At 35.7% G+C, this 22,879-nt stretch overlaps 1 protein-coding gene across 2 annotated transcripts in view; it reads right to left on the bottom strand.

The window, feature by feature from the left end:
* LOC113054721 (cAMP-specific 3',5'-cyclic phosphodiesterase 4D-like) overlaps positions 1–12,198 on the bottom strand; it is a 169,097-nt gene extending 156,899 nt beyond the window's left edge. The window contains exon 1 of one of the 2 annotated variants that reach the window (XM_026220467.1): positions 11,908–12,198. The gene's annotated coding sequence lies outside the window, so the exon portion shown is untranslated. The remainder of the gene's footprint in view (positions 1–11,907) is intronic. The other variant, XM_026220469.1, reaches the window with a different exon arrangement.
* Between the last annotated feature and the right edge of the window lie 10,681 nt (positions 12,199–22,879).

The raw sequence follows: 22,879 nt of genomic DNA, 5'->3' as shown, positions 1-22,879 counted from the left end.
TGCCAAGGTAACATTTCTCATTTTTATTTAATTTTAAATAAATCAAAACTAGTATGAAAATCAATTCAAATCAGTTAACTGTATTAGTTTACATTTACTAACGCATTATTTAAATCAAAAGTTGCATGTGTTAACAATAGTCATACTGTGAACTAATATGAACGTTTTTATTAACAATAAATACTGTAAAGTAATGTTTTTCATTGTTAGTTCATGTTAGCTAATGCATTATCTAATTAACCTCATTGTAAACTGCTACGCTAAAACTTAATAAAACATTTTTTAAATGAAAACAGAAAATTCTAAATTAAAACTCTAAATATTAATAAATACTATAATAGAAATAACATTAAAATAACACTGATTGACAATCGTTCGGATGGTATAAATTGTCTTTATATGTCAGGTGGTTGAAACATAAATAATAAAGTCGAAGTAAGCATAAGTGAAGTAAGCTGAAAGAAAAGTTTGTAAAATGCTGAAAGATTATAATGTGAAAAATAAATCGTAATCTCACAGATCTCTCCTCTGGGGTTTCTCAAAGTGTGCAACCAAAAGCCAGAAATCTCCATATGAACTCAAACATTTCTGATTTTATGTCATTGACTCACGTATGTCTGTTCATTTCTCCTGATGAATTTTAGATGAGACATCTGAGACAAATATGATAATTAAATAAACAGCAACTGAGAACTAACAGCCACGAAACAGCACCGTCCATATTTGATGACATTTTTTAAAACAGACAGACTGTGTTATTAAAAATGATAGACTATAGTCCAACAACTAAAACGAGAAGTCTGACGAATACTTTCAATACAAAGGGGAAATGATTCGTTTTGCTTTGCTGACAGTCACACAATGGGTGCCGTGGAAGAAAACAAAACATGAAGATTCCTCGCTGATTGTCATGACATGTCATTTAAGTCACAATGACGTTTTTCTCTGTAATACGGCCCGTGATGTAAAGTGAGATCTGTGTAGGTGGAGTTGGAAAGTGTTGCGCTGAATTGGCTACAATAACAAGTCAAGTTCTTTTCAATAACGGGTCACATACGGATAAGATTGACGGTTTAGTGCAGTGAGTCACCGTGGGTTATTTCTGAAACCGGTAAGAATCCATAGCCAGCAGAGTCCCTGCAATCTCCTTCTGCTCTTTAAACTAGCCCTACGCTCCTGAAGACTCTATAAATCACTTCAGAAAGTCCTCGGATAATTGTGGGATTTTATATCATTAGAGTGCATTAATTCAGTTTCACTGCTACAGGCGCTGATATTAAATGGAAGACGAACCAGGGGGCAGAAATGATAATGAAGGATATTAAGTAGTCTGAATGGAATTTTCGGGCACATCCAGCATCCAGAGCACGTTCCTCTCAGGGAGGAGGCTGACCTGGAAGCTGTTCCTGACATCACTGTGCATCAGCGAGACTCGTACAGGTGTCCTTGTGAGGCCTTTAGTTACTGTCTCACTGCTGCTAGACACAGACACATCCAAATCAATCTAAGGAGGATTTGAGGAATGGCCTCAATAGCTCCTGCTGGAGCTACTGTACAATGCAATTCAAATGTTTGGGATAAGAATACAGAATACTTGCTTGCATTTAATGGATGACAGTAAAATTAAATTAAATTAAATGTATGCATTTAGCAGACGCTTTTATCCAAAGCAACTTACAGTGCATTCAGGCTATACATTTTTACCTATCATAAGAGATTTTTGATGTTTCGAAAGATTTCTATTTAAAATAAATGCTGCTCTGATTTGTTCATCGAAGAATCCAGAAACAATGTGTCACAGTTTCCACAAAAACATGAAGCAGCATAACCGTTTTCAACATAGATAATAATCAGAAATGTTTCTTGAGCAGCAAAACTGTATATTAGAATGATTTCTGAAGAATTATGTTATGCTGAAGTCTGGAGGAATGATGGGGAAAATACTTTCTTAAATATATTCAAATAGAAAACAGTTACTTTAAACTGTAATAATATTTCCCAATTTTGCAACATTTTTACTGTACTGTAAACATTTGAATTGGTAGTTTATATCAATTTGGGGCCAAGAGCATTTTTCCATTGGCAGACATTCAGCGGTACATTTATCAATATATTATAGTATATTTTTCAGTAACTTGTTTTTGGAGGGCTCCTGTGAAACAGACTTATATTATCTGCTGATTTTTTTTTTTTGGCATCACAAGGAGAGCAGGGAACAGCATGGATAAAGGCAATTGACAGCACTGTCTGTAGACTTTAAATCAGGATTGCTGTCATTTGCTACAAACATAATGAGTACTAAGGGATGACATGCAATATTTGTACTTCTAAAAAATTAACTATAGAGACAAAAAGGCTGAAAGAAACTACTTTAAAAAAAAAAAAAAAGTTTATTTTAACCTCAAGTCCTGATGTCGACAAATGTTATGCACCATCACCTACCCAAATATGGATTATTCCCCACATTATTTCACAGTTCTGCTCTTTAATATCTAGTTTATTTGCTCATAATGCCTCAAAAACCAACCCCCCGATACCTTTTAAAGATTTGATGACACTAACCTGGCAAACTTTGGCAAATCCTGTGATTTGTTGTTCTTCAAAAGTGTTCAGTGCTGCAGTCCGGTAACTTTTAACACAGAAATCTGTTGCCATGCAGACTGATAAAGACCTGTGCACTCTGACTGCAGGAAGTTGCATAACAATTAATGAAATCTGATTGGAAACTGGCATGTTTGCAAGTGCTTCCCAGTTATGTGTGCAGTCAGACCGTCAGTGAACCGACCTGTAGGCGGTACATTTGTGAGCTTTCTGACACTAACATAACAAAAATAAATTATGATGCATGGAGAAACTACATAAAATACTATGTCATAGATTTGTTATTTTGATGCACAATCTCTCAAGTGTAATATTAAAATTGAACCAATATCCAGACAACTAAGTTGGGGTTTCAAAAACAACCTGGCCAATCAGTATCTAAAATTACCTGGGTTGCTGAGGGAATAACCTCATCATACAGAGCAACAGAGAAAGCTTTCCGGAGGACACTGTTTCATAAGTGTATCTGGGACCCACTGGAACAGATCCAGGTGGGATTAGGAACATCAAGTCAATTTGATTTTATATTATGTAATATAATGTAGAATGTATTATTTTAAGCAAGATTCAACAACAGCTCGAGCTATGACAAGTTGAGAATTTAAATTAATTGTACTTTATTACCAAAATGAGAATTTTTTTAAGGAAATCATATTGTGAACAGAAAATGTGCACTCTACAAAGTTACATTTCCAAGGGAAGACATCAGATTTTTTACTTCTTACAATTTCATTTAGACCTTCAAAGTGCAAAGAGCAAATTTCACAAATCATACAAACTTAGATCTTAAGAAATATATATATATATATATATTTGTTCTTCTCACTGAGCCAACAAGCCAATAAAATCACGCTCCCAGCCAATGATATCTGTTTCAAAGTAACAGCAATTGGCTACAACTAAGGTCATTTATCTTTGTGTAGTCATTTCATTAGATCCTTAAGCCTAAAGCAATGTTATTTAATTATAATCATAAAAGATAGATGAACTTGACTTGATTTTCAGTCTAAAATCCAGTATGTCCTAGAGCACTACAGTTCAGACACTGAGAAAACTGTGATGAAACAAACTGTGCATAAGCTTACAACATTGAATTAAACATGAAATTTTGAAGTAGAACAGAACAGAAAAAAGGTACAGATGCTGTCCCTGGGCAGGTACCTTTGTGAAAGGCACAAATATGTACCAATACATATACACTTTAGGTACAGTACTAATACCCTTAATGTACTTATGCACCATTTAGGGGTACAAAAATTTACCTTTTGAAAGAGTATCACCCCAGTGACAGTCTTTTTCTGTGAACTTATATTACTTTTGCTAAACCAGACCAAACACACTTATTCTAAAAGCCCAGTCCCTCAAAAACATGTCAACCAACCCAGTATCACTAAATTCAAATTGATTGACAGTCAAGGAGGAACCTGTGATCGGTTACATTTTCTGATTCACTACACGAGAGATGCTTTTCAGCTGTTTCTAGAAACAGTGCTTTTTATGCATTTATTGGATCACAAATTACAGTAAAGACATTTGTGATTTTACAAAAGATTAGTATCTTACAGAAGATAAATGAATGCTTCCCACATAAAAGACAAAATAAACAAATGTGGAGACATTTGACATACTCGGGTCTGATTGTGGCTCAGAACTCAGTCTTATAACTGAATAAACAGTAACAGTACTTTAACATAAATATAATTTCTTTGCACAGTCTATAGTGCTTTCATAATCTGTATTAATTCCATTTCATGTCGTGGTCAGTTAGCTCCAATAGGGGTCGCTACTGAGCTACTAGAGATCAGTTCTCCAGCTGATTTCCCCGGCCTCGAGCTAGTTAATTAAGCATAGTGAGTCATGTTCCAGCGCTGTTACAGATTTATGACTGGAGAGAGGCCAATTCAACATGTAATGATGAAATAATTATAATCAAAGCAAGATTAAAAACAATAAATGATGGCTGGGGCAGACCATCATAATCATTTGTAAGCAGTTTCCAGCATTATCAGAAAATAAGAAAGCGGAGAGCAGCTCCAGCCTCTGCAACCATACAACAGCTCTGTGCCATTACTAAGCTACTGTTATGAGTAATAATTAACTATATTAAAATTCAAAAAGAGCATAAACACCCTGGGTTATTGCAAAATGCTCATGTCTAATAAAAAATCCTCATTTTGATGGTGCCATCAATGGATTTTAGTACTCCACGGACCCATGGCTCTTGAATGTGTTGCTTCTCAGTTAGCCCTAAAAATCTGTTCCATCTCACTGGGAATTTAATCATTGATATTGATTCATAAGGAGTCGGATTGGGTCGTGTCGTCAAGCTGCTCCCAGCAGTACAGTTTCATCCCAGTATAAAGAATGAGCTCATGGAAAATGTGTGCCACGTGAAATCACGCTCAATAGCTGGTGTCTGCCTGATCTGGAAGCTGATTGAAATAGACGATGCTCATCGCATGCCGTCTCAATACAAATCCCCATCAGTCTGCCAGTGCTGAGTAACCTACACAATCAAGAGCTGTCAGGATACCATCACAGTCAATCACTAAAGTCTTCCGGAAAAAGACAACTTGCTTGATCTGAGTTAAATAACCCAGAGGAAAAGACTGTTTCTTTTTCATAGCTCGTTAGTTCTAATGGAGTTCTCAGTTATACTTTGTCTTGGATGTTTCTCCTAAAATCTGTCCTTGGGGAAAACGTAAATTTGAAGCAAATGTGCCACATTTGACATTCGGTATGAGTTTAGAGCTAGAAAAGCAGCTCAGATCACTTCCTCTTTGAGGAATTCGATGAGAAATGGATGAGTTTATATTGAGATCTCTGACTCTTGCAAACCTTGCTTTCCTGACAAATCTGAGCACAGTTTGAGACATTCAAGGCAAAGTTCACCCAAAACTAAAAATTTTCTGTTATATTTACTCAGGCCATCCAAGTTGTAGACAACTTTTTTTTTCTTGTGTAGTTGAACAGTAAAGAAGATTTGGTAACACTTTAGAATAACACTAATTCCCTTTAAACTACAACTTTCCCTCAATAAACTTTGCTTTTTAATAGTTAATAAGGTAGTAGTTGTTAAAGGGATACTTATAAATATAATGATTTATATAGAATAAATATTTTATTTCTTTTTAACTATTGGTAGGACATAAAAGTATTGGATTTATTTTTTATTTTAATTATAAAGACCTGTATTGTTGACTGCCAATATATTATTTTCTCTGTTGTCCAAAAGCCAAGGCATTTATACCAAAAATTAGTTAAAAATTATTGTTTTCAATATGATAATTGGGCACCATTCTCAGGCTTAAACATGCATAAGATCTCAATGAAAATATAGCAAACAATTGTTGGAAATATTTATAGTTGCATACTATTCCACATACTATTTACAAAAATTAAGAACAGTTTTTGTCTCATACTTTTTGTGTCTTTCACAGACCATACAGATTTGCCAAACGAAACTAGACTGAACACATCCAATTTTAAAATAACTGCTAGAGTGACTCGATATCAAAGATGAATTGAGGTTGCAAATGATTAAATGGCTAGATGAACAATCTTTGTAGTTCCTGATGGATGATGGGTAAACCAGAAAAAACAAAAAGAGTCTAAAAACAGCAGCCGGCAAACCTCCAAAAAGGACTGCACAAAGACAGATCACTGTGCTGTGATGTGATGTGCCTCAAAGCCCAATAAACTTGGCTTTAGAAACTGATCAGAGACAATTGAGACAAAACAACCCAGAATTCCTCTATGGAGTGTGACTGTCAAAACCTGATAATAAAAAAATAAAAAAAATAAAAAAAACGAATGCTGGAAAAACTGGTGCAGGATTTTCCATTCTGTGCAGCTCAAAATGCAGCTTCCTCTTACAGCTGGCACTGGATAATGATAGCTTTGTGGAATGATCTTCTCTGGATTGTAATCAACACATCAGGTTTAGTGTTTGAAATGCGTTGGCTGCAACCAAACACAGAATAAACAACGTGAAATCACAGACACTAATGCCTCAAGAGATTTGAAGAGAAGGCTTAACACTAATAATTACTCCTGACAACACATGAAATGTCTGGGACATTTATCAGCGAGCAACTTGTTTACATATGTGACATGCATGCAAATTTACTATAATTACGCCACATGGAAGATGATACATGCAGTGAAGTTAACATAGAAAATAATCACCCCCTTTTTAAAATAATGACATTTTGTTGCTTTGCAGCCTGAAATGAAGACAGAGAGTTTTGTTTTAACCAGGCTGTATTTAGTCAGTGCAACTTATAACATCCAAGTGAAAGATCAAACACCAACATGTCAGAAAAAAAACAAAAAACAGAATCACTGAGTTGGGAAAAGGATCACCCCCTCATTAAAATGACTTTTAAATTCAATCAGGTGTAGCTTATCACCTTCTCAATGTCACACAGAGCCATTTTACCTTCAAACTGAAATCAGCTGTGCTCATTTTGACCAGCTCAGAATGAAAAGAGTTTTTCCTGGACGTCACTCCAAACTGAATGAAAGAGTCAGGAGGAAACTGGTCAGAGAAGTGACCAAGAGGCCAACAACAACTCTGAAGCAGCTGCAGGAAGTTATGACAAGAGTGGTCATTGTGAGCATCCCACATGGAAATAACCTATATGAGGATATATGAGCATATATGAAACCTATATGCAGTTTATATGCACATATATGCACATATGTGATCATATATATGCTGTATATATGCCACATAATGGCGTCAGTTAGAGAAAGAAGTACCAATCAGGTAAGAAAATCTAAAGTTTTCCTTGTGTTAAGTCAAAGTCTTTAATTTCACTTATGTTTTGCATTCTAGTATTGTGTGATCGGTTTATTGCGCCGTTACTAGATGATTTTGACCGGTTGGGAGATGTGAAAGTGCATGACTCTCTGTAACGTATTTACTTTTATTTTTATTTATTTATATATATATATATATATATATATATATATATATATATATATATATATATATATATATATATATATATATATATATATATATATATATATATATATATATATATATATATATATATATATATATATATATATATATATATATATAAAATTGGCCGTTTTCCTATATATATATATATATATATATATATATATATATATATATATATATATATATATATATATAGGAAAACGGCCAATTTTATATATATATATATATATATAAAATTGGCCGTTTTCCTATATATATATATATATATATATATATATATATATATATATATATATATGTATGTCACATACATTAAAAACTTAAATCAAAACCTATATTAAAACCTAAATGTTTATGTAGGTTATTTCCATGGGACAAAATAATAATCTCAGACAAAAATATCACAAATTCTCCACAAATCTGCCTTTTATGGGAGGGTTATGGGTAGCAAGAAAAAACTTCTCAAGACTGCATGCAGCCATGACTGAGCTAAATGCATCTTGAGGGCCACATACGACTGCTATTTCGTTAGCCTAGATGCGTGCACTTTTTAGGCATGATTTGTTTAGTTTTTGAATACACTTAATACTGTTAAAAGGCACATCATTAAAACAAGAAATACGAGTTCACATATCACACCTAAACACGCATGGAAAACGTAATTAGAACTAGCTACTAAATTAGTTAAAAATGCCTATCCATATACAGCTATGATTCGCGATCCGCAAATTGACTCAAATGATTCGCGAACCAGCTCCGAACTCCCAAACTGACTCAAATGATTTACGCTCCGAACTCCCGAACTGAGTCAAATGATTCGCGAACCCCAAACTTCCTCAAATGATTCGCGAACCCGCTTTGAACTCCCGAACTGATTCAAATGATTTGCGATCCCCAAACTGACTCAAATGATTTGCGATCCCGCTCCGAGCTCTCGAACTAATTAAAATGAATCACGCTCCGAACTCCCGAACTGACTCAAATGATTCACGCCTCAAACTGCCAAACTGACTCAAAAACTGTGCTTCAAAAGCTCTTGCAGCAGCTCAACACTGGTTTTCTCTGAGGAAAATCTGCTGCTCTCTGCCAGAAAGTTGTCATTAGGAACTGAGAAGAACATTTACCTTCCAACATGACAAAGAACCAAAGCACACAGCAAAACTGAGCTCACAGTTGTTGAAGGAGAAAAAGGTGAATGTCCTTGCATGGCCTATAGTCAGAGCCCAGACTTAAACCCCACCGAAAATCTGTGGAACGACTTGAAGTCTTCATTTCATGCTGCAAAGTAACAAAATGTCATTATTTTGAAGCAGGGTGAGTCTTTTCTAATCTATACACTATACAACACTAGGGTCATTCCATGTCAACTCGACTAGAGGTTCCGGCTCAATTTTTTTATTTTGTTAATATATTTCCTGTTGGAAGACAAACTTATATAGTGATGAAAGCCAAAACATTAAATGTCACAGATGCATATTTACTGAGTAATCCACTATTTGGTAGGTCTATTAGTAAAATTAAGCAATCTTTGATTAATTATATGCCCAACAGGACAGTTCAAAAATGGAAAAAAGCTCTTTGTTTTTTTGCCTCAAGTTTGCATGCCTGTAACTCATAAAGTATTGAAGATATCTTAATATCCTTTTAGATTCTGGTTCTTAACTAACTTTGCTTTTGGTATCTTCATTTAAAAGCCCTCAATGATTCAATCCCAGAGTTATGAAGATCTTAATGCGGCTCCATTTGTAAACTGTTAAATTGTACACATTTTCAGGTCCAAAACCAAATGTGGGTCATTTTATATTAATCTGATACTTTTTTTCTTTCAAAGAGGAATATCTGAAGAACAAATAATGTTGAAAAGTATCTTGTGATTTTTCTATCAAAACAATTGCATAGAACATACCAGTCTGAGAGCCATAAATATTATTTTTCCAAAGTTTGCACTTTTGAAATTTTAATTTTCAAGGCCCTATATAGTTCATTCCCATAGATATGAGGATTTCAAAGCTGCTCCATATTCAAATTAAATTTTTCTAAATGTATTTTTACCCTGAAATTTGGTTAATTTAACACTGAATAACCCACTATTTACCCAGCAGCCTGCAGCCAGTACACAAGCTCCACCGCTGTACTTTTATGTAACAGCTAAGTGCGTTTTGTAAGCAGTGCTCTCAATCTGCATGATAATTCATGTATTTCATGCATTCTCAGTTATACAGGAACGTCAAAGTAAAGCCAACGCCTTTTACAAGCAATGCAGCAGTGTGTGTGAATCACTGCTCTGGATTAACAGCCCTTCTCTGCTGGCTTTAAATATCAATTTCTTGTTCAACACTCAACAATTAGGAAATCAAAAAGAATGAATCTGCCCTTTAGAAAGATAGTCCATGTCATTTCCCCAGTTTAAAGTTAATGACAGAACTTCTGGAACTTCCAAATAACTTTATTTATTATACTAAATCATGTATAATCTAAATGTATTTACATTTAAATAATCTAAAACAAGATTTCTATGTCAAAACTTTAGCCAAGAAAGAATTTCCAGGGAGATGGTTTAATTGGTGCAAGGTGCATGCAAAGAGATCATAATTAAAGGTTCATTGAAGAAAAGAAAAAAAAAAACACTCATGCAATGGATCAGACAGGTATTTCAAGAAGGTATTGTACATTTACATCACATACGCAGGAAGCATTACACAAGGAGGATAACTGCTCAGAATGCTGTAATTGCTCCAGTCTTATTCAGAAACTAATTGCTGCTATTTCGCAATTTAAAAGATCAGTAAATGAGATAACCTGTAAAGCTTCCAAACAAACCTATGCTGCAAAATACAGACAAACAGAGTTGGAATATGCAGTGTTGGAAGGCCTCCAGAAACGTGGCTGGGAACCACTGGTTTACGGTTATGAGTTTATTCCATTAAATAACAGCCTTAGTAAATTCTGTTAAATTAAATACAATTATTTTTTTTTATGTAAAAATAAAATAAAACATAGTAAGAGAGGTTATTTATGTCTTAGTGCTTACTGGTCACCAACTCACGAGGTACAGTAACAAAGTACCAGTGAGCTACTCGAATAAGAAATAAGAGACTTCCTGAATAGAAAACAATAAAGCCCCATTCCTAACTGAACACGAGATACTATTGTTTTGCACTTGTACTTCCAGATTTCACAAGTTTTCTTGGTTTTGAATTATAAACCATGTTCAAAATAATCTAAATCAGTGACTTTCTATACCTGTGGTTCCTCTGGTAGAACACAACTTGATTTCATACACTAAAAATCAGCTGATTCAAAAGCATTGAGATGAAAATAGAAGTTATACAAAATGAGAACAAAAGTGAGAGTCTTATTAGTGAGACCTAAGTGTCCAAATATCATGCTGTCACTATATACATGAACATTTTCACATCAAGTCTTCAGGTGACGTACCTCAATGTGATACTCTATGAGTAATGCAACATTATAAACGATTCATTTAGATTTAATTATTATGCAGAAGAGATGCCCTGAAGATGAATATACGAGTTACCAAGAACTGTAAAAATAAAAGTTCAGGTTTTACTTCAGAAAACCAATGTTCTGGTGGTTTTAATGTACCTAGAAACCAAAAAACATCTGTAATGTTACATCAAGATCCTTCATCTTCTAAAAACCAACTCAAGACCAAAAATGGTTCTTTCAGCAGAACTAACAACCACATCATCAAGTACTGTAGAAAATAAAGGCTCAGGTGTTAAGAACCTACAACGTAACACCAAGAACCTTCTTAATCTCCAAATAACCATATATGCTCTTAAAAATAAAGTTTCCAAAAGAAGGTTTTTGCAGCAATGCCAGAACAACTATTCTGGGTTCCCCAAAGAGCATTTCAGCAAAAAGAACAAATGTTTATTATTATGAAGAACATTTCAGTACACTAAAGAACAATTTGGATGCATGGATATTAAATGTTCTTCATTAAATAAATTCATCTTCATAAATAAATAAATTACAACAAAAAAAAACATTTATTTTTTAAGAGCGTTTCAACTTAAGACCTAAAAAGCAAAGTGTCATTTTCCAAACAATAAAACCACTAAAATCTTCTATAGGATAATATTATTTTGAGCAAAGACTTCTTTAAATGATGCACAAGTCTAACCCATTTTAACTGATGTTACATTTCAAGATGCAAAGCAAACACTGCGCACCTCAATCGCTACCAAAACAAGGAAACAAGATCCTCAAACAGCAGCTGTCTCAACTTGCCTGTTGTAACAGAGACTCGACATGCATGTCAACGTGCATGAGGCTAAAAAAAGACTGACAGCAAAGAAACTTACCTGTGTGCTTTCAGCAATGCCCAAAGAACTAGAAGAACACTTGTTTTCGTCTACAAAAGACCACTGAACATCTACATGCATTGGCTTGTTACTCCGAGAAAGAGATCATGAACGAATCCTTGTCTTGGACGTAGTTATCAGCCCAGTGCGTGGTTACATGCTGGTTAACAATAATGAGATGTATGTGCAACCCAAGCCAATGATGTGTCACATACACACACACACCCACCACCCCCTTCCAAACCAGCAGATCTGGCTCCAACTCGCCTGAGGAGAAGACGAAGCTGCATGTGCAGCTCAGCTCAGGGAGACACTGAACAACCTACTGAACCGTTGACAATGCACTCTAATCCCACACAGCGCTCATTCACTCCACTGTTTGTGCATACGAAAGCAGCACCACACCTCTCTGAGGCTTAACCGGCCTGCAACACTTTTCAAGTGCTATTTGGATCTCATGCCTCATCGATGAAGATTCAGGAGCCAGAAAAAGTTTGGCCGAATCGGTCAGGATGATATTGAGCTTGGGATGACTAAGGGTAGTTTCTGTGGTCAGTGTAGTTTGAATGGCTGCTTCTGCATTCAAAGTAAGGAAAATCTCAAAGACCAGGGGCAGAGTTCAACTGAGCTGTCAATAAAACCTACACTGATGTCCGTGTTCAATGCCAGACTGACTCACCAGAGGAATTTCATCAGATACAAGGACTATGACCAAAAAAAACACTGCTTCTGAAACCATTGAATTAACCTGGCTTAATGATATGTTTCAATCATCCACTTCACAAATCACTTCAGATGTTGTTCAGAGATGATGGCTCTCTTTTAGTTAATGAGTGTGAATTTACATTGAACTGGACAACAAGAGTTAAACTAGAATTGAAGTGAAATGGCAAATTTACTTAATTGCAATTTGAAAAAAAGAAAGAACCATCTTGTCAAACCATTAACTCATTGTTTATTCAGCCTATAGATTTCTCCAAAAAAAAAAAAAAATTATTTTTTTGGTTTACATACTAAAACAAAAATGCATTAGCATCAAAATGTGAATATTGAATGTATAAAGAAAATTCTGGGAAATTACTCTTCCATTGTAGTGCATAAAATAAAAAATCATAAAATAATATAAGAGCATTTAAATAATCTGAATGCAATTTCTTATATGCTGAATTTCAAACACTGATTATTACTGATTATAATTCATAAGTCATTAAAATGATCCTGCACATCGCCAGAGAGAAGTTCAATAAAAGGAAGATTTAGTTATTTAGTTATATTTTTATTTTTAAACATTTTGAAAAAAGAAGTATGCATGGATGAATCATTCATAAGTTCAATATCATCTAATGTTTCTAAAAGTAGTCCATATAGGAGTAATTTATACAGAAAAAATTAAAAGCATACCCAAAAACTAAACTAACAGAAATATTTCTTTGAATTTTAATCAGTTTTGTCAAATTCAAAATACAGTTCTACATCCTGTTTACTACTAAATTTGAATTCACTTTCATCTCAATTCTCAATGGCATGTGCAAGTTACAGCCAACACTCATTTGCAAGTGACCTTTAAGCATCTACCCTGGAGTCATAAAGGAAAGACAAACAAAGAACAACATCCACAACAGAGGCTGATTCACAAAATGGGCCGAATATAATGTTTTACAGTATGTGTTTCACACCTCACTACGCTTGCTCGTTTCCACTGAATCACATGTAATGGGGACACTAACAGCAAAAAAACAACATTGTGATATGCAATTTGACTAGTCACAAAACCCATTATTTTGATGCAGATTGACCTAATTTAGTAACAACATGACCTGTCAGGCGATATCAGCGTCTTGTCTTGGCTCAGAGGAATTGTGGTACTTGAGTGCATAATTTCACCTAATACGGTTCTTGCAAACAAACTAAGGGATGCAGCAAAGGAACTGATCCTTGTTTAAATATTCAGCATGCTATGATGATGATCAATGCAAACCATGATGCAAAACAGGCTTCATGTCAGTGTTTAAGCAGCCCAGCTGGTGTGAGCATAACAGTTGTATCTACTGCATGTAAATACTGTGCAAAAGCTGCAAGGAATTAAGTTTTTTTTTTTTTTTGCAACTTAGGAAAAAAAACCTCTGTGCCATCGCTTTTGTCTGTCTCAAGGGATAAGCTACTGTAACCCCATGCATCACGTCAAATGAGCAAGATGATGTGGCTGTTTGCGACAAGGAAATTGGTTAAAAACAGCTCGTCGGGGAATCTGTGAGAGTCAACATGAACTTGTGCTGACGCGTTTCTGCTTATCCCAAAGAAAACAGTGACGTGCTTTGAGTGCCAGTGGGTGTTGTTTTTACGTGCTTGTAGCTCACAAAGGGTTGGGAAAGGCGTGAGAAAATGTGATATGTGCCGTGTACCATCAATATAGTCATTTCCCCTCCAACTCTTCAGTAAGCTACAAATTCAGAATAACAGCTCTGTAAATTATGGGCAGAGATCTGCCTCCTAAGAGCCAAATGGCTTAAAGATATGCAAGTACAGTATAATGTCAAAAGCAATTATTGTAAACTATCATGCAAGACCAATGTAATAGATCAGGAATCAGTTACATATTAAGTACTAATTTGAATATTGCTTCTACGGCCTTGACCTTAATGGCTTCTCTTAAGAGTATGATGCAGTTGCAGTTGGTTGCAAGTCTCATCTGCTAAAGTATGGCACGTCAGGTTTGTTTTGAATGGATAACGTGATCAAAAAACTATTTCCTGTGTCCCACCCAAACAATCTCAATGATCATGGCCGCTGTCCACGCACAAGATGTGCCAAAGTCACCAAGAATATCATGAAAAATATCATATTAATCAATTTGTAGCTTTTAATAAGTCTACTAGCGTTAGTCAAGGTTTCTTACATAAAAAAAAAGTTATAATTAGGTATAACATGATCATTTTCCATCCTCTACTGAATTACAGAATCATGAAAGGGTCTGACATGCATCGATTCATTGTTGAAGTAATTAAACTGGCAATTAATACACTGAGTCAACTAAGCCACTGCTTGCTAATTTCCACTGAAAGGTGTAGACCGCATCCTAAAACAGCTGCTGTGTCTCTTCCATTCTCCTCTTGATCTACTCATCATCGGGACCATGATTACCTCACTTCCAGCTGTGAAAGTACAGTGCCAAACTCAACAAGTGAGGATTTTTTTTTTCAACACACACACAAAAAATGAATATATATTTTTTTTGTTTTTATATATTTAATTGCATTTTTTCAATGTTCAATTGTTAAGTGCTCTATACAAAAACAATCTTTACACACATAAAATGTTCAACAAGCTGTACAATTCAAATGTAACTCCATAAACTCAATAGTGTAGACAAAAAATATAAGATATGAATGCGGTCCGGCTTTCTGAATGGCTGAGTGCCAGCTTCAGGAAAAACTACAACTTTCTTTTTCCTATTAAAGTTATTGGCTATAACGTGTGTTTTTATGGTTCTGACAACACAACAGAAGATTTCTGAAGGACCAGTTGTGCAGCTCAGTGCCTAGTAATAGATAACCTGCTGTAAACTATCCCTCTACTTTAGCTCTCAAATCTCACTCGCGCCTGTGGATGCGTCACATCAGGTTTGACGTCAATGCCATCAGACTTTTGAATTAAATTTTCAAAACACTTCAAGACAGTGCCACCAAAATGTTTCCTTATCCTCATTTGTAATGTATTGGCATAATCTAATTTTCTGATTTAATATACACTGTCATATCTATGCATTCATCCAGAGGAATCTTTCATTAGCACTAAGCTCTTTATATTTTAGGCTACATTTAGTCATTTTGAAGATGCTTTTATCCAAAGCAACTTACAATTGGGGAATACATAAAGGGATTCTACTTAAGAGGAAAACGGACACAGGAATTGCTCAAAATACCAAGTTTCAGGCATTGTTCAAGTACGTACAAGAAAAGCTAGAAACAAAACATTTAGAATGAAATCGTTGCATTGGAAGAGTTCGTTTTCAGCTGTCACTTGAAAACTGTAAGGGATTCAGCATTGCGAATAGCGATGGGAAGATCATTCCACCAGCCAGGAATGGTGAACAAGAAAGTTCTGGAAAGTGACTTTGAGCCTCTGTGAGGGAAATACTCCTGGACCCAAAATTACAGACACACACAAGTGAATAAGTCTTTTGGAAATTTATTTTCAGTTTCTTTAATATTAACGTTCTTTAATATTAACGTTCAGGATGCTGGCAGGTCCTATGCTGGCCTGGGGTGCGTTTCCCAAAACCATAGTTGCTAAGTTAGCAACTTTGTTGGTTGCAATGCCATTGCCAACCAACTAAGTTGCTAACAGGTTAGCAAGTATGGTTTCTGGAAACACACCCCAGGCCAGAAGGTGGCTACGGTTGACTAAGCAATGGGAGTAGAAGTTCAGAGGAAGGTCTGGAGGTTAGCAAGTTAGCCAAGTGATTCCAAGCAGGAACTGAATGAATCTGCTTACAGATATTGTCTGGATCAGTATAGCTAAAAGGATTTTGTTGGTCTTCTGAGATGGATGGGGTGATCTGCTTTGGAATCGAACCCTGGTCTACCACGCGACATGCAGAGACAAAGTCCACTGTGTCCTGAGAAGTGAGAGGAGTAGAGACCAAACAGAGAAGTTTGTTTTATCCTCTTCCAATCCCATATCAAAAACAATTCCACAATCCAAATCCAGAGCAGTAAATTTACTAGTCAATCAAAATTACTACCTTTTGATAAAGGTTCAGGCAGAGAGAGAAATTTCAGGTTCCAGGCAGGGTAGAGTTCACCCAGGCTTCAAGGATCTGATTCAGGAACTGGCTGCAATGTTCACCAATAAACTCATGAAACAACCTGGCAAGGAGGTAAGAGCAAGACTGGCTTGTATAGTTAAGGAGACAGGTGAAAACAATGAGGGAAATAAAAGAGGAGTTACGAGGCCAGGAACAGGAAGCTGGATGCTAGTTGCCAAAATAAAAGTCTAACAGGAAGTGGTGACAGAATCATGACAGCCTCTCTGTGATAGTACCAAGAGGAGTTGCTCACTAGTGGATCTCAGGCTTCTGGAGGGGATGTAGATTCGTAATAGTGAGGGGAAGTGGAGGCTGTTCTATATGCAAGCATCTTGAACTTAATGTGTGCCGCAACTGGTAGCCAATGCACAGATATAAAGAGAGGTGTAACATCGGCTCTTTTGGGCTCCTTGAAGACCAGTCATCCCGCTGCATTCTGTATAATTTGTAGAGTTTATTGTGCTTGATGGAAGTCCAGCCAGAAGAGCATTCCAGAAGTCCAGCAATGTTTTTGCAATGTGGTCTTTGAATGTCAGCTGGTCATCAGAGACACCAAGATTTCTGACCAAAGTTGATGGGGTAACTGTAGAAGAACCTACAGTAGCTGGATGGTGACATCATGCTGTAGAGTTGGAGTGGCAGGGAAGACAAGAAGCTCTGTCTTTGTCAGGTTGAGCTGTAGGTGATGTTCTTTAATCCATGCAGAGATGTCTGACAGGCATCCTAATCTAATGGTAAATAAGCTGTATGAGAAATGGCACAACAATATCCTCACTACAATAGATGATTGCATAACTGCGCCTGCTTTTCCATGATAAATGTGTATATTTTGGAGCATATAATCACAGCCCACCTGAATGTTACAATAGCAGCAGTCTTCGTTAAGTAGACTCAAAATGATTCTTTATTAATAGATTCAGTTTGCCTGCAGACAGCATTGATTGTTGTACAGCCCAGAAGTGCTTTTGTTTGTCAGACTGAATCATTGAACTTAGTGTGATGAATGGCTGGCAAAACTCCAGTTTGGTGCAAATATTGATCAATATACTCACTGATAGGCCTACTAATACTGAACATGGTATGATACATGCAGTGTTATTGTGCAGGTCATGCAACAAGTTCAGCCTGAGTTCACACATACAAGAGCAATTCAAGATGATGATATACAAAAATATATTTTTCAATTATTTGCGATTTCAGGATGAATTACTCAAGCATGAAATCCTAATAAACTGGCTGCAAAAGCAGTTAGAAGTATTGCTATGGTATATATATATATATATATATATATATATATATATATATATATATATATATATATATATATATATATATATATATATATATATATATATGTGTGTGTGTGTGTGTGTGTGTGTGTGTACTGTATATATTACATAGGATTTGAATATACCGTAATGTTTATTTTCAGACTCATTTATTTAATATTGAGACTTACATTAAAAAATTAACTGTACAATACTGGAAAAATACACTGAATGTAGAATCTCCTAAAACCATATACATATATAAAAAAATAAAGAACTCTTACAGAAAATGTATTTACATTTATACATTTTATATTGAGTGTCATTTAGGTACTTTTGAACATTGTTTAACTTTTACTCTCATATTGTACATTTATTATCTATTGCATTATATATCAGTGTGTTTACATATTGAATGTGTTTCTATAGAGTTATTATCATTAACTAAAATAACAAACTCAGTGTTATTTTAGTTATTAAAATACTATTATTATAATTTTTTATTGCATTTATACGTAATATTTTGAATTGATTTTATTTATATAATTTCAATTTCTATTTTTTTTTTCAGTTAAATTAGTAATTTAGTTATGATATTTTGTAATTTTTTTTCTAGTTTGTTATTACTATTTGTTTAATTTAATTTTTGTTTTTATTTATTTACTTATTCATTCATTCATTCATTCATTTATTTATAGGAATTTTGACTTAAACGAAATATAGAATAAAAAATAGAAATGTTCCCTTATTTTATTTCATATTTAATTAACAAAAATACTTTAATCGTTATAAACCCTGAACTGAAATATATACATATATATAAAAGTAATAAAATTAAACTTTTTTTCAGCTCGTTGCCAAGGCAATATTTCTCATTTTCATTCATATTTAACTGAAAAAAACACATAATAATTTCTAAAACTTTAACTATAGTATCTATAGTTTATATAGTTACTAAATATCTAACAGTAGTGATACTACTGTAAATTTGCCCTTAATCAATCCAATACTAAAATAACATTGATCAGTGTCTCTAGTAAGAGTCATAAAAAATGTATTTTATATACTACATCATGATGTTTTATTGTAATGCTTATAAGCCATTTAGATAAACCTTTTAAATAAAATCATTCAACATACTGTATACTCGCTGCTAAAATAAAAATTCATGAAATGTCATAATGACATTTAAAGGAACTTTTTGACCTTTTGACCTGGCTGCACAGAACCTTAGGGTTCTTTTGATTACACTGGTTCTATATGGAACTTTTTATCACATGCTCTTCTATATTTAAACTCCAGCGTCTCTCTCTTGTCTCTGGCCGAGCTGAACCTGGATGGAGCCCAGAGGCTTTAGATATTGATCACCAGCTAGAAAGGAAAGTGACCTTCAAAAACTCTGTGGATGATTCACTGCCTTTGAACAGGCCGCTTAAAGAGACGTAATTAATGCAGAAACCTGCGTGCCGGCAGCATTTGATTACCTGAAATAGACCAGGGGAGCCCAAGGCATGCTGGGACGTTTCTGATTCAACTCTAACCTGCATCATAGAGAACTCACCGCATGCATGTGTTTATGTCAGATGACTGGCTCATGAAGTAAGAAATATACTGTGTGAAATCACATGGATAATTATGTTCATCATTTGTGAGTTTAATTTGATTTATTTGTAGCTAGAGTACAATTGCATGGGGATTTATCATGCATTATGCTTCTGACTACTGTAAATACATGAGGATGTGCACGCAAGATAAAGTATTAAGCTATTAGGGTTTAATTTCCATGTCTTTGGCAGCAAGTCGCTTTGTTGCTGTTTAAATGCCACACCACAGGAGAACATGAGTGTGTTTGAGGTGTATTATAGGAGACTTGAAAGATGTGTCTAGTAATATTAACCGGTTTAAAGCTGCAGGTTCCTATGAGATCATATGCCATTGTGCACACAAGAATGAACAATGTTGGACACGTCATTGCAATGACCTTCTGAAACGTCTCTATCAGTTCAGGTCAGTTGAGCTTTGCTGGCACGACAATTCGAGTATAATATTACCAAAGCATTGTAACGTTATTTTTACATGCAAAATGCTTATAAGATACTAATAAAAAAAGAACAATGAAAGGGAAAAAGGAAAACCGATGAATTTTTAAAATTATTGTTATAATTTTTCTTTACGTTTCCATCGTGCACTGGTTGTAGTGAAAATCCAGCAGGTTTCCAATAATGTTTTTCTAAAGGAGATTGATCAGTAGTTCTTTACTGACCTCTTGAGTAAGAAAGCTGAAATACACCTCAGGACAAAAATACGGTTTATAACAGTGTGCAAAGTCATACAGAATGACACTGACATTGAATTTGAAAATCCATTATTTTGGAAACACATGAAAACACGTAAAAGCTGCCAGAAGAATCCAGTTCACAGAAAATACCAGTGAAGATTTAAACAGTGTGATTTTGCTTAGAGTACCATGACAGGGTTAATCACAATCAGTTATAAATAGTCAAGTGATAAAATGTAAAGGTTTTCTTTAATGCTACGTGACGTGTTCAATCATGACAAACTAGAACTAGGCCTACTTTAAAACCAAATACAATACAAATAAAGAAAAAAACAGAAGAACTAAAGAAACATGGACAAGAGTATAACAATCAAACCTACAAACCAGGTAAAACAGAGAACATTGAAGTAGAAAGACACAGCGAAAGAAATAAATAAACTGTAGCCTGTAGTTCATCAGTGGTTACTGAGACACTGACAGAACTTATTAATCTAGTCAAAGTATAATATCGGAGTTTTCAAAAGCTATTTTCTGGTGACCGGCATATATTTCCTCTGGCTTATTATCAGTGAGTGACAGCATGATCTAGCAGAACTGAGAACTTAACAGCTGTTAGACGACACCTGTAGCTGGAAGTAAAACTAAACCATTTACAGCTCCTTAAAAATAGAGCGCAACTGATTGTAAATGTTGCAGATTATTTACATCAATCAAGCACTATGGAGGCCCTCCGGGTGCGTTTCTGATCATAATGAAATGTTATTTGTTAGATAAATCTTTTTTGTCATTATTTTCAGACCCATTCTTACACAGGACAGGTGGATAGGGAAAATATTTAAACTAATAGATATATTAAGTATTATCAAATTACATATGCACTAATTTGCATTAGCAACTTCCAAAACTGGAACTAGACATTGGATGAAGCCAGGATAAAGTTTATAATTCGGATTTCATTATGCTGACATATGAGTTAAAGGTTTTTATAGAAGGGATTTTGGATTTTTCGTTATTAAACAGATAGTTTCGTTCCTTGATTCTGATTGGCCGAGCCGCATTCGAAGCTGTTGTAAACATATACATATAAATACCTAGACGCCTCATTGGCCGCTCGACCGCACGTCAACGTCGCCGCCATATTGGAGCGGGCAACTCTCATAACTCTCACATCAGGACAGAAGAAAACATACGTTGCACAACGTTTTTTAAACAGAAACGGTGATGCGTTGAACACACTGTTCTGATGACGCAAGAGTTGCAACTATGGCAGCTGAGAAGGCCATTCTTTGTGTTTCCTTACCTAATTCAGACTAAAACACATCTATTAAGCCTCACATACTGACTTTATTTGTAGTTCATACGGTTTTAATACCCTGTATTTTCCTTCTCATTTTTAGGAAAAGCACTTAATTACCACTGTTTTTTTCTATACCAAATGTCATACACTTGCAATGAAGCTAAAAATATAAACAACTAGGCCTACATCATTATGTTGATATCCTATATTTTTACAATATAACTTACGACAAACATGTCTTCTAATATCCTCAGTTGTTGCGTATACCGAGCTGCAACGACCACATTTGTACATTATTTTCCTTGAAGACATTGTGCGAGTTCACTTTAATACCGCGTGCTTTATATAGCCTACATGTTGCTGCTGATTGGACTGCAGTTCTGACACACCCACCAAACAAGAGAAAACGCATCTCAAACCCCGTTGCACACCGGTGCACGCCGGTTCCAGGAAACATGACGTTCATCACGGAAACCGTAGCAAAACGTTGCGCACCGTTTTGAAATTGAACATGCCCCTGACTCATCGACAGATTGGACACCTACAAACCATCACACGATAATAAAAACAGACTCTGAAGTGCCGATCTGAATCAACCGAGTCGCGAACAGGCTCCGAATTGCCGATCTGAATCAACCGAGTCGCAAACATGCTCCGAAGTGCCGATCTGAATCAACAGAGTCGCGAACCGAATTGCCGATCTGAATCAACCGAGTCGCGAACAGGCTCCTAAGTGCCGATCTGAATCAACCGAGTCGCGAACAGGCTCCGAAGTGCCGATCTGAATAAACCGAGTGGCAAACAGGCTCCGAATTGCCGATCTGAATCAACCGAGTCGCGAACAGACTCCGAAGTGCCGATCTGAATCAACCGAGTCGCGAACAGGCTCCGAAGTGCCGATCTGAATCAACCGAGTCGCGAACAGACTCCGAAGTGCCGATCTGAATCAACCGAGTCGCGAACAGGCTCCGAAGTGCCGATCTGAATCAACCGAGTCGCGAACAGGCTCCGAAGTGCCGATCTGAATCAACCGAGTCGCGAACAGGCTCCGAAGTGCCGATCTGAATCAACCGAGTCGCGAACAGGCTCCGAATTGCCGATCTGAATCAACCGAGTCGCGAACAGGCTCCGAATTGCCGATCTGAATCAACCGAGTCGCGAACAGGCTCCGAATTGCCGATCTGAATCAACCGAGTCGCGAACAGGCTCCGAAGTGCCGCCCAAGATACATGGAAAAACAAACCACTGTTTCAAAATGTGTGTTTTCTGCATGAGTGTGCTTAATGTGCATTATAGAACAAAATGTCAAGCATCGTCAAGTA

Source organism: Carassius auratus, chromosome 35 (assembly GCF_003368295.1).
Source record: "Carassius auratus strain Wakin chromosome 35, ASM336829v1, whole genome shotgun sequence".
Taxonomy (NCBI): domain Eukaryota; kingdom Metazoa; phylum Chordata; class Actinopteri; order Cypriniformes; family Cyprinidae; genus Carassius; species Carassius auratus.
The sequence above is the reverse complement of the archived record's forward strand: the minus strand, read 5'-3'. Positions and strand labels throughout refer to the sequence as shown.